Raw genomic sequence first — 14,062 nt, 5'->3', positions numbered from 1 at the left:
ATTCTAACATATATGTATTTTCATTGCTTGGACATCCATGTCCTGGTGGCCAGTGGAGTTCTCTTCCACCAATCTGGGGGTTGGTGCCCTTATCTATCTGAATGTACCAGTCCCCAGTCCTAACCAAATAATCATACAAGTGGAAATCACTGACATTGGTGCTCCCATCCCTGAGTTAGCATCAATGCGATTGGCCTTACCAAGCCCACTGGTATTTCAGAAGTGAAAGGGACTTGGGCACAATTGTGGATACCTAGCAGAACCAGGGTTCATATTCTTATGGGTTTCACAAGACACTTCCCAGTGGCAGTGAAAACATTGCAGAGATTTGGGGCGTTTTTAAAAGGTTGCCAGGATTTTAGATTCCAGGGCCGGGAATGTCCGAAACAATGCCCGCTGGAAAGTGGGCGCGAATCACTCCAGACTTTGTTCAAAAAATCCAGAGCGATTCAACGATTTTAAGAGGGATAGCAGGGCCCCGGCGTGTGCTGCGCAGCTCCTGCTGCCGATATGGAGCCCTGCACCTCCGACCACGGGTCCGCGCATGCGCGCGGTGGCCGTTTTCACGCCAGCTCCCAAGCAACATGGTGGAGCCACACAGAGGGCCAGCGCTGAAGAAGATAGTCCACCCCTGGACCGCGCATCGCCGATCGGTAGCGGGCCTGACGTTGTGGAGGACTCCCTGGAGACAGGTTCCCCCGCCTTCCCCCTGTGGCGCTAACAATTATACTCAAAGCCGAGAGACTAGTACAATAGAGGCTTTATTGCTGTACGATGTTGTCCCTCCATCCGCAACTGTAGACTGAGGGTCTGAGCAGCTCTCATACATATTTATACATAAGCTCCCTGTGGGCGGAGCTAGCCGGTAGGGGCTGACCGGAGGAACCTGTATTACAGGTACAGGCATACATCCCCCTACTGCAGTACACATAACTACAGTGGTTATCTCACCACATTCACCCCCTGTAAAAATGAGTCCGGCGGGGGTGACATGTAACTCTAATACAGGGGTGGGCAAACTACGGCCCGCGGGCCGCATGCGGCCCGCCAAAGGTATTTCTGCGGCCCACCAAGTCATTAAAAAAAAAAAAAAAAAAAATTTTTTTTTTTAAAAATTTTTTCTTTTTTTTTTAAATTTTTTTTTAAAGGTTAATGGGTGGGGGGGCTGTTGGGTTACTTACTGGTATAGGGTGGATACGTTGACTTGAGTAGGGTGATCATTGCTTGGCACAACGTCAAGGGCCGAAGGGCCTGTTCTGTGCTGTACTGTTCTATGTTCTATATGAGGCGCCCACAATCATAACCGGGTGAAGTAATTATTTTACTTAATATACTATGCGGCCCTTTGTGAATTGTGAATTTCTGAATGCGGCCCTTGCACGGAAAAGTTTGCCCACCCCTGCTCTAATACAAAGGATGCTATTTACAAGAGGGTCCAACAAGGAAAATCAAGAGTCCATCCGGTTAGCAGGTTACAGGTTGAGCCGAATCGGTGGTCGGACGTTCCGCTGTGAGCGGCGTAGCTGTGGTGGTGACGTCGGCACAGGCGGTGATGGCCCCGATGGTGCAGGTGCTGGCGGTGTTGGTGCTGGCTGCTGGCGGGATGACTCCGAGAGCAAGCCGAAATCTTCCATGTCCTCCAGGGTGGGCAGGGGGATGAGGGATGGACCTAATGGGGACGAATAGGGGGGCGCTGGGGTTGGCGCAGGAAGGGGTGTGGGCATGGGATCGGCACCTGAGGGAGCCAGGTCCCGGAGCGAGACTGTGTCCTGGCGGCCGTCGGGGAACTCCACGTAGACATACTGAGGGTTGGCGTGGAGAAGGCGTACTTTGTCCACCAGGGGTTCCGCCTTGTGGTGCCGTACATGCCTACGGAGAAGGACTGGGCCCGGAGTCGTGAGCCAAGTCGGGAGCGACACTCCGGATGTGGACTTGCTAGGGAAGGCAAAAACACATTCATGGGGTGTACTGTTAGTTGCGGTGCACAGTAGCGACCGAATGGAATGGAGAGCGTCAGGGAGGACCTGCTGCCAGCGAGCGGCTGGGAGGTTCCTGGACCGTAGGGCCAGCTGGACGGCCTTCCATACCGTCCCGTTCTCCCTCTCTACCTGCCCGTTTCCCCGGGGGTTGTAGCTGGTCGTCCTGCTGGAGGCGATACCCCTGCTGAGCAGGAACTGACGCAGCTCATCGCTCATGAATGAGGATCCCCTGTCACTGTGGATATAGTCGGGGAAACCGAACAGGGCGAAAATGGAATCCAGGGCCTTGATGACGGTGGCAGACGTCATGTCTGGGCATGGGATGGCAAAGGGGAACCTAGAAAATTCATTGACCACACTAAGGATGTAGGTGTTGCGGTCGGTGGAGGGAAGGGGCCCTTTGAAGTCCACGCTGAGGCGTTCAAAGGGGCGGGATGCTTTCACCAGGCGCGCGCGATCTGGCCGGTAGAAGTGTGGCTTGCACTCCGCACAGATCTGGCAGTCTCTGGTGACTGTCCGTACTTCCTCAACGGAGTAGGGCAGATTGCGGGCTTTGATCAGATGGTACAAGCGGGTAACCCCCGGATGGCAAAGGCTGTCGTGCAAGGCACGGAGCTGGTTCACTTGTGCACTGGCACATGTACCTTGGGAGAGAGCGTCTGGGGGCTCGTTGAGCTTGCCGGGGCGACACAAGATCTCGTAGTTAAAGGTGGAGAGCTCGATTCTCCACCGCAAGATTTTGTCATTCTTGATCTTGCCCCGCTGCGTGTTGTTGAACATGAAGGCTACCGACCGTTGGTCAGTGAGGAGAGTGAATCTCCTGCCGGCCAGGTAATGCCTCCAGTGCCGCAACGCTTCAACGATTGCCTGGGCTTCCTTTTCGACAGAGGAATGCCGAATTTCGGAGGCGTGGAGGGTGCGTGAAAAGAATGCCACGGGTCTGCCGGCCTGATTCAGCGTGGCGGCAAGGGCGACATCTGAAGCGTCGCTCTCTACTTGGAAAGGCAGAGTCTCGTCTACGGCGTGCATCCCCGCCCTGGCTATGTCAGATCGAATGCAGGCGAAGGCCTGTTGTGCCTCGGCCGAGAGGGGAAAATGTGTGGACTGGATAAGTGGCCGGGCCTTGTCTGCGTATTGCGGGACCCACTGGGCGTAATAAGAGAAAAACCCAAGGCAGCGTTTGAGGGCCTTGGGGCAGTGGGGAATTGGGAGCTCCATGAGGGGGCGCATGCGGTCGGGATCGGGCCCCAGTAGTCCGTTTTGGACTACGTAGCCAAGGATGGCTAAGCGGTCTGTGCGGAACACGCATTTCTCCTTGTTGTACGTGAGATTAAGGAGAGATGCGGTGTGGAGGAATTTATAAAGGTTGGCATCATGGTCCTGCTGGTCATGGCCGCAGATGGTGACATTGTCGAGGTACGGGAAGGTGGCCTGCAATCCGTACCGGTCAACCATTCGGTCCATTTCTCGCTGAAAGACTGAGACCCCATTCGTGACGCCGAAGGGAACCCTCAGAAATTGGTACAGACGACCGTCCGCCTCAAAGGCATTGTAGGGACGGTCCGATTTACGGATGGGGAGCTGGTGGTAGGCGGATTTCAGGTCAATAGTAGAGAAGACCCGGTACTGTGCAATCTGATTGACCATATCAGAAATGCGGGGGAGGGGGTACGCGTCGAGCTGCGTGTACCGGTTGATGGTCTGGCTGTAGTCCACGACCATCCTGTGCTTCTCCCCGGTCTTAACCACTACCACCTGGGCTCTCCAAGGGCTGTTGCTGGCCTCGATGATACCCTCCCGAAGCAGCCGCTGGACTTCGGACCTGATGAAGGCCTTGTCCTGGGTGGTGTACCGTCTGCTCCTGGTGGCGACGGGCTTGCAATCCACAGTCAGATTGGGAAAGAGGGAGGGGGGCTCGACCTTGAGGGTCGCGAGGCCGCAAACGGTGAGGGGAGGTAGGGGTCCACCGAATTTGAGGGTGAGGCTCTGGAGATTGCACTGGAAATCCAGGCCTAGTAGGAGTGAAGTGCAGAGGTCGGGGAGAATGTACAGACGGAAACGGTCGAATTCCACACCCTGTACAGTGAGTTTAACCAGGCAGAAACCCCGGATCGGGACAGAGTGGGAACCGGAGGCAAGGGAGATCTGCCGGTCGGCGGGATGGATCGCAAGGGAATAGCGCCTTACCGTGTCCGGGTGGACGAAGCTCTCGGTGCTCCCGGAGTCGATGAGGCAGGAGGTCACATGGCCGTTGACCAGCACCGATGTGGAAGAGGGTGCCAGGTTGCGAGGACGGGTTGAGCGTAACGGAGGCGAGCAGTGGTTGGTCGGCGGTTGAGTCAGATGAGTCCGACGAGGAGCGGTAGCGACCCGTGTCCCGTGATGGCGGCCCCTGGAGACGAGATGGCGGCATCCGCAGTACCTGTGGGTAAAATGGCGGCGTCCATGGAGCGCACGTTATGGGGTCGGAACAAAATGGCGGCGCCCATGGAACGCACATGGCTGTGGTGGATGAAGATGGCGGCGCCCATGGGACGCACGTGGCGGGGGCGGCAAAAGATGGCGGCGCCCACTGATTGCACGTGGGGTCGGGGGAAGCGGACGGCGGGGCCCATTGAGGGAGCGGCTGAGGCGTGGGGACCGGCGGCGCGATAGCGGCGACCGTCCGGGACTGACACACCGCTGCAAAGTGGCCTTTCGTTCCACAAGCTTTGTAGGTCGCTGTGCGGGCCGGGCAGCGTTGGCGAGGGTGCTTCTGTTGGCCGCAGAAGTAACAGTGGGGACCCCCAGGGGGTGCGGTGCGGCGGGCAGCGCAGGCATAATGCGCGGGGGCGGCTGCTCGGGGGGCCGTTTGCGGGGTCCACGAGGGGTGGGACGGATGGGCCTGGGGAGCCATTTGCGGGGTCCACGAGGGGTAGGACTGGGTGGGCCGAGTGGCTAGCGGAGTAAGTGTGCGCACTACGGGAGGCGGCCGTCATGGAGAGCGCCAGGGCCTTTGCGGCCGCGAGGTCGGGGGCGACCCCTTCCAGTAGTCGTTGCCGGATGGGGTCCGATGCAATGCCTGTAACGAAGGCATCGCGCATGAGTAAATCCGAATGTTCCGCGGCTGTGAGGGCCCGGCAGTCGCAGTCTCGTACCAGAGGTATAAGGGCCCTCCAGAAGTCCTCAATCGACTCACCCGGCTGCTGGACGCGAGTAGAAAGTTGATGCCTCGCAAACAGGGTGTTTGTCGATGGTGCATAGTTCTCCTTGAGCAGTTCCATAGCTGCGGTGTAGTCGGTCGCATCTCGAATGAGCGGAAAGACGCTGGAGCTAAGTCTGGAGTACAGGAGTTGCTTTTTCTGAGCCTCCGTCGGGGGAGGGTGTGCTGAAGAGATGTAGGCCTCGAAGACTGAGAGCCAGTGATCAAAGTCTTTTCTGGCGTGAGGCGAATGTGGATCCAGCTGCAGACGGTCAGGCTTGACTCCGATGTCCATGGTGACTGGGAAATCGTACAGCAATAAATTGTGGCGCTAATAATTATACTCAAAGCCGAGAGACTAGTACAATAGAGGCTTTATTGCTGTACGATGTTGTCCCTCCATCCGCAACTGTAGACTGAGGGTCTGAGCAGCTCTCATACATTTATACATAAGCTCCCTGTGGGCAGAGCTAGCCGGCAGGGGCTGACCGGAGGAACCTGTATTACAGGTACAGGCATACATCCCCCTACTGCAGTACACATAACTACAGTGGTTATCTCACCACACCCCCCCCCCAACAGGACGGCCAGCGCGGCTGCGAGTCCGATCTCCCGCAGGGTGGAACCAGGTTGGAACCACGCCGGCAGAACTCGGCCGGTCGATCGCTAAGAATTGCCGCGGGGGCCTCTTTCAACGGCCCCCTACGTGCGACGCGTCAATTACGCGCGCGGCTGGTGGCGATTCTCCGATCCGCGGAGAATCACGTTACGGCGCCGCGGGTCTGAGACCCCATTCTCCACCCCCGCGCCGTGCGAGATTTCGGCGCGGAAGCTCGGAGAAGGGCTTTAAGAGTCAGGCCCATTTCCATTCTCACCTGATATCCACACACACAATTGCCAACAGATTTGCCTCTGAACCTTTTAGCTTGGTTTTCATTTGCATTATCTATCAAATATCTGTCTTGTACATCTTTTTCCTGCTTCATCTTACTCTCTGATGCTTTCATCACCTCAGGAGCTCTGGAATATTTTGCCCAACCTTCCACTCTGATAGGAATGTATCTTAACTGTATCCAAACAATTTGCCTTCCAAAGGCTGCCAATTGTTCTGTCAAAGTTTTATCTTCCAATCTTTGATTACAAATTACCAGAGCCAGATTCATTCTCACACCTACCAAACCGACCCGCTACCAATTAATTATTTTAACTCGTTTTTAGTTCTTTCCCATAGCTTGCCGCAACCTTAATACATTATTATTACTCTTCCCTACCAACATATAGGCCTGAATGTTTCTGTCCATCTGCGTGCCGGATCAGTAGTCTTGGAATCACATGTACAGTCCACTTTGTCCAACCCCGGTAGCTTACAGGAATCATTCGCTAGCTGGCCAAACTGGTGGGCCAGTGTGAAAGCTGCTCGCTGAGAGGGCCTGCGCTTTGTGGTGGTGGTTTGGGGGTGGGGGGGCGTGGGAGCGGGGGGTGGGGGGAGGGAGGAGGACAGGGAAGTCTCCCCCTTGAAGCCAGCTGCAGGCAGAGGGGTTCAAAAGGACACATGGAAGGATACTGGGAAGACCGAGGGAACAAATGTGAGACTTTGTGCAATGGTAGGACCATCTTCAGGGACAGTCAATCTCTACTATCCTGCAGCACAACAATGTCAGGAGGGATTTGTAACATGACAACCAGAGGACAAAGCCAAACGAGTGCCAACCGACCCTGGTTTCTCCGATGACAGCTTGCAGACCCTCCTGCAGGTAGTCAGTGGTCGATGGGAGATACAGCTGCCAGGTGATGGCAATAGTAAGCCTGGTCAGAGGTGGCAGCTCATGCACAGTATCTGGATGCAATTTGGAAGAGGGTGAATGACCTTTTCTTCTTCGCAAGGGTAAGTAAGGAAATCCATTTGCATCGTGAATGAATGGGCATGTGCAGGCATGCATTTGGTGGGGTGGAATGTGTGATGCAATTGACTCCAGACACAAAGGAGACCTGTACCAAGCTCGACTGTTTAGACTGAGCTAGGATGGAAGCACTCAAAGAAGGGAGAAGTTCTGCAAAGTGTTGGGCATATGGACCAGCGAAATTGTAAACCTCTGCCATTTGAAAAAGGGACTCATGAATGTGCTCTTGTCTTGGATAAAAGGAAGCCCAATGCACAGGGACACAACTGTACAGGTGGTGAAGTTCCAAATGTGACATTATTGAAGCCAATGGAGGGGGACATTCATTATTCTAGTTTGTATATTTGTACGTATTTTAGAGTTGACATGTGAGCAGGAGGTGAGATCTGTTCGAGGAGCGGCAAAGGTTTTTGAGAAGGGTGAGATTGAAGGGGGGGGGGGGGCTTGAAGCCCAGTGGCTTGGGGGCTTCAGAAATGGAGGGTTCAGGGGCAAGTAGTGCAAGTTTATGTCCATTTTTCTCTGTACTCCTGCACAGTATATGTTGAAATCATGCAATGCCCATGTGCAAAATGCAGCAGCAGCTACTTACTCTGTTTCTTTAATGCTCATGTACACTCAGTGCTGTTTTTCCTCCATCAGGTGGATCATTGTTCAGTAATCCAAGATCTAGCCTCTCCACCTCCACATTGGAATAGGAGGGGCTCTTAGATGCTGGGGCATCACATCCTTAATCCGCGCCATGCACCACCTCAGATACTGGCAACTGAGTGGGGTTCATAAAAAGCATAGAATTTATGGTGCAGATAGAGGCCCTTCGGCCCATCGAGTCTGCACCGGCCCTTGGAAAGAGCAACCCACTTAAGCCCATACCTCCACCCTATCCCCATTCCATTAACCCCACCTAATCTTTTTGGACACTAAGGGCAATTTAGCATGGCCAGTCCACCTAACCTGCACATCTTTGAACTGTGGGATGAAATCGGAGCACCCGGAGGAAACCCATGCAGACACGGGGAGAATGTGCAGACTCCGCATAGACAGTGACCCAAGCGAATCGAACCTGGGATACTGGACCTGTGAAGCAACAATTCTAACCACTGTGCTACCATGCTGCCCACTATTGAATATGTTTGCACATATTGCAGCACATATTCCGGGAAGCCCATTACATTTGTCTACGCAGCCATCGGGGACTTAGAGTTCCCAGACTTCCGACGGTCGGAGGAGAGCTGGAGACAGGAAGATGCTGAACCCCAGGCAGATAATGAGCAGGATTCTCCAACCCCCCGCCGGGCCGGAGAATCGCCGGGGGGCGGCGTGAATCCTGCCCCCACCGGCCGCCGAATTCTCCGGCACTGGAGATTCGGCGGGGGCGGGAATCGCACCGCGCCAGTCGGCGCCCGCCCCCCCCCCCCCCCCCCCCGCCGATTCTCCAGCCCGCAATGGGCCGAAGTCCTGCTGCTGTAATGCCTGTCCTGCCGGCGTGAATCAAACCACCTCCCTTACCAGCAGGACTGGCGGCGCGGGCGGGCTCCGGGGTCTGGGGGGGGGGGGGGGGGGGGGGGGGCGGGGGGATCTGGCCCCGGGGGGGTGCCCCCACGGTGGCCTGGCCTGCGATCGGGGCCGATTGAGCCGCGGGCGGGACTGTGCCATGGGGGCACTCTTTTCCTTCCGCGATAGTCGACGCGGAAGTGACCCCCCCCCGCGCATGCGTGGGGATGACGTCAGCAGCCGCTTACACTCCTGCGCATGCGTGGACATCCGCCGGCCGGCAAAGTCCCTTCGGCCCCGGCTGGCGTGGCACCAAAAGCCTTCCACGCCAGCCGGCAGGGCGCAAACCACTCCGGCGCGGGCCTAGTCCCTCAAGGTGAGGGCTTGGCACCTTTGGGGCGGCCCGCCGCCGGAGTGGTTCCCGCCACTCCATCCCACCGGGACTCCCCGCCTCGCCGGGTACGGGAGAATCCCGGCCAATGAGTCTCTGGAGTCATCCATCAGACGACAAATACTGAATGTCAGTGGGAGGAATGTGGAGATCTAGTGGACCTTCGAGAGGATATACCATTCCTGTTACGTACAATGGATAGTTTCATGTAAAACACGGGCACTGTGGTAACCCTCAGCTCTAAACCCATGGCAGTCTCCATCAAGAGATTGGAAACTCCCATGGAATACCAGCTTCAGCAGGTCTATTAAGTGGTTTTGAGGTTGCAGTAAGACCTGCAGGGTATTTCCAGTGTGAGAGATGGATGAGGCAGCTGCTGTCTCTGCTAGCTGCTCTTCGATCTATGGTGAGTAGGGAGGTCCAAGCAAACACCATGTTGACAGATAAGCAGCAGCTGTTTGCATCTGGGAGCTCCTTTCAGGGTGCTCCTGTTGGTGACTGCAGCTTCTCTGCCCATGACAGGATTGTCTGAAGACGTGGGCAGCACGGTGACGCATTGGTTAGCATTGCTGTCTCACGGCACTGAGGTCCCAGGTTCAATCCGGCCCCAGGTCACTGTCCGTGTGAAGTTTGCACATTCTCCCAGTGTTTGTGTGGGTTTCGCCCCCACAGCCCAAAGATGTGCAGGGTTGGTGGATTGACCACGCTAAATTGCCCCTTAATTGGAAAAAATTTATTGGGTACTCTAAATTTAAAAAAAGGATTGTCTGAAGATTCCACGATGATTGAGAAGTGTTTTGCACTGAACAGAGGTTCCCCCTCACCCCAACCCTCAGACCCGCCCTGACAGTTTTCGGAAACGATTGGAAGACTGTCAAGATCATCCAAGCCAATGGGGAAACTGAGTCAGCAGCCAGTCTCCATTGCATCTGTCAGCAATGGGGTAGTACCAAGACAAGCACTCATAAAGGCAGAAGGGCAATCATGAGGAAAATCTTTAGCTGTATTATTGTTCAAAATCACTTTATTAAATTGTTAATTCATATCATCTGTCCTTCTTGTGATGTGAGCACAATTTGTGTTGTTCCTCTTTAGGATTGGAGGCCAGCTATTCAATCCCAGTTGAGAATGATTCTTCTTTCCCAGAACAGGCTCAGGACAAAGAAGATGATCGGAAGGATTCATGAGGTCTGAGCAATTCTGTAACTGCTGCTTTTCAAGGATATGGAATGAGGACTTTGGCAGTCTACTGGAATTTCCTTCAAGTGAGAGTTTCCCTGGCCCACAAAAGCTGCTATATTGCTTTCTCCTCTGTGGCCTTGTGGCTGCCCAGGTTCATGTTTGGTATCAGTGTTGAATTTGTTTGCAGCGGTACATCTCAGTCTTTTTCCTCCATCTGATCTCCCTGAGAAAGAGGCAGATTGTGCAGGGCACAGTACACAACAACAATGAGTGACATACAATCCACTGCCTATTGAAGAGATTCCCCCAGACCACCCCGTCAGTGGAACCTTGTTTTGTGCAGGACAACCGTCGTCTCGATTATGGCCCTGGTGGATGTATGGCTTCTGTTGTATCTCTCTTTAGTAAGGTTCAAGAATGTCTTATGGATGTCATCAGCCACCTTTTCAGAGAGTATCCTTTATCCCTCACCAACCAGCCAATTAATAGTGCAGGGAAGACGTCAGCCTTGGAAACTGAGAGTGCCAGAGATGATAAGAATTGTGGCAACTCCAAGGAAATATTGCACAAATATACTGATAGTGGATGCACACTTGCTGGACACTGAGTTTGTGGTAGTTTTCACAATTTACAAAGGTCCCGGCTTCTCCTGCAGGTACTTTGATAGCCACATGAGTGAAACCAATGGCACCCTGACTCTTTGGAAAGCCTGCAACAACTGCAAATCCTCTTGCACTCTTTAACTATCTATCCTCATCTGTTCTGACATGTGTGAATCTATTCACTCTACTGAAGAGTGCGTCCGTGACAAGGTTTATGCAACTGTATCCTATGGATTGTGACACACTTCAGAGATCCCTTACAAAACCTTGAAAGAATCCTGAAGCATAGAAATTGAGAGTGACAGTCACTTTCAGTGCCGCGGGCATTGAGTGTCCTGCAACACTGTTGGACATGATCTCAGGCACAATCCCCTTGAAAGGCAGATACTTCTTCTGCATTGCACCTCCGCCATCTCCAGATAGTTGGATCTAACTCTGTGTACTCCACCAGCAGGGTAATGGTGCCTCTTGTGGCCCCTTCACCCTTGCAAGCATCACTGAACTTCAACCCCTTCAGGGTGTGCTGCTTGCTGCCGTGGAAGGACATGCTGATGATGCCTCCAGCCAGCTGACTTCCTCTCACTGGGCTAAATCACTGGCACAGACCAAGAAGGCTAGCAGCACAGTTCGATTCCCATACCAGCCTCCCCGAACAGGCGCCGGAATGTGGCAAATAGGGGATTTTCACAGTAACTTCATTGAAGCCTACTCATGACAATAAGCGATTTTCATTTCATTTCCTTTCTTGTCCCCATCTCCAACTGAGGAAGAGCCTCCACCTGACATAACAATCCCCATTTAAAAAAAAATTGGATATCTGAGATCAATGGTCAGCCTGTAAATTATTCTTGAAGGAGAGAAGCCTCCTTATCTGAGAAGAAAATGAGTAATATGGTTCATAGAATGATCATAAAACACCAGACTTACACAAGAAATGTTTACTCTTACCTCTACACTCTTTCCTCCATCCTTGGTCTTACATCATCCCCTGGATTTAGAACGTCCTCATTGTGAGTTCCCTGCCGGCTTGTCCAGCCCATGCACAGACCATTAAAGCAGATGGGCTGTTTAAAATTGTAGTGCATAGGTAAGGGGTTGGTTTAACACAGTGGGCTAAATAGCTGGCTTGTAAAGTAGACCAAGGCCAGCAGTGCGGGTTCAATTCCCATACCAGCCTCCCCGAACAGCTGGAGGAATGTGGTGACTAGGGGCTTTGCACAGTAACTTCATTTGAGGCCTACTTGTAACAATAAGTGATTTTCATTCATTTCATTTCATTGCCTGTTGGTTGAGGCATAAATATTGACCTGAATAATTCCTTTGCTTTTTTTCCATAACAATGGCGTGATAATTTTTACATCCACCAGACAACACAGAGGAGGTCTCCAGTTTAATCTCTCATCCGAAAGTGGATGAAATGATGGCACAGGACATATTAAATTTTCCAGATTACATGCAAATAATGTATCGATTTTTAATCATAAATAAGAATAATCTTCACTTTAACATATTCTGCATCCAAGCCACCTTCTTTCTTTTTCTGCAATTAGAGGTTGGGGGTGGGCAATGAAGAACCAAAATAGCACTGTTAACAATATCAGCAATGTAGCACTGAGCAATATTTAATTTTGAAGGACAATATTTCAATGCGTCTCGGAACTGATACCAATTCCAGCTTTCCGTTGAGAATCTTATCCTTTGGAATTTGGCATGATTGCTTTGTTCCAATATCTCAAAAAATTGTTAAGTAGGCTGCTCACATTAACAAAGAAAGGAAAATAACATGAGGTTGGGAGAGGACCATAAGGGACAGTCAGTATACAATAACAGGCAGTGAAAATTAAATGACAGAAATATGATGTAATAATTTTGCTTTAGTATTCAACAAGGAGATGGTCTTGCATCAAAAGGTGGGGGGCTGGATTCTCCATTTTGGAGACTGTATCCCACGCCGGCATGAAAATAGTGGTCTTTTACACCAGGAAAACTGGTGCAAAACGACCAGCAGTTCTCCGTTTTGCTGGGGGCCAGTAGGAAGGCAGCATAGAGCTCGCAGCTCTAGCTGCTGATACGGCGTGAGCACTTCCGGTTCCGTGGCTGCGTATGAGCACAGCGGAGGCTGCAGCGGCTGCACAGTTGAATTAAGAATTTTCCTCCTCACCTCAGCCCTCAATGGCCAGCACCTTGGCTGGTTTCTCCGTCCTGCGCGCCAGATTTCTGGTTCAGCACGCCGGCGGGATGCTCCTGTTTCACTGGCTGGTCAATGGGCAGAATCCAGCCCCTTATTGAAGTTTGGAAGATGTGGCTAATCAAAGAGTAGAGACAGGGCAAAATGTCGATGTCTATGTCTAGGGCAAAAGGGAATGGTATTAACATGGGAAAGGATAAACAGACCAGGACAGGAAGGGACAGAGAGCACAAATTGTGCAGATAAGGGCAGAGGTTACAAAAATAATCAAAGGACAAAACTAAAGGCTCTGGGTGGAATTGTCAGTCGCTTCACAGCAGCAGGATTCTCCAGTCCCATTGCAGTTAATGGGAGATTTGGCAGATTGTCAAATTCTACATTCTCGCTAGCAGCAGTAGTGGGGCGGACTCAAAATAAAGAATCCCTGCCTCTGTATCTGAATGCACACAGCACTTCAACATAATCGGATGTACTGATTTCACAAACAGATAAATAAGTACTATCTGATAGCCATGACAGGCATGGTTGTGCGGTGACATAGATTGGGACCTGAATATTGAAGGGTACTTGACATTTAGGAAGGAAATATTTGAAGGAGATCAAGGGAGAGATGTGTGGGTCCAAATATTTTAAACTTAAATAAAAACAATAACGAGGCCATTGTTGCTCGTTCTGGGGGAGTGTGCTTTACACTCAATTTGGCTCTGTTTTATTCCTTCGCTCTAGAGTCGCCAGGTATCGTTAAGATACCGCCACAAGATTCAAGTTCAAGTTCAGACCAATAACTCAATACACCGGCTAGTAAGTTCAAACAAGACACGTTTATTATAATAGTTATCTACTACTTATGCATATAAAACTACAAGACTAAGCTATTCCTACCACTAACAGGCCAATACTTATTTGGAATAAGGGAACTGCCGGATCAGGGAACAATGGCCTCTTACTCTGTCCTGGATCCACAGGCTTCCAGTTGGTGTGGACTAAAGGGGTCAGGAGTGTCTACTCTCGTAGCGTGCGTTGTATGACACTTACTTGATGGCGGCTGCTGGCCAGGCCTCTCCTTCTCAAGGTTCTTCTACTGCAAAGGTGTTCTGCTGGGAGGGCCGGCTGGTCAAGAAGAGCGCTGGGAGGCTGGTCAAGAAG

This window comes from Scyliorhinus canicula, chromosome 6, assembly GCF_902713615.1.
Source record: "Scyliorhinus canicula chromosome 6, sScyCan1.1, whole genome shotgun sequence".
Taxonomy (NCBI): domain Eukaryota; kingdom Metazoa; phylum Chordata; class Chondrichthyes; order Carcharhiniformes; family Scyliorhinidae; genus Scyliorhinus; species Scyliorhinus canicula.
The sequence above is the reverse complement of the archived record's forward strand: the minus strand, read 5'-3'. Positions refer to the sequence as shown.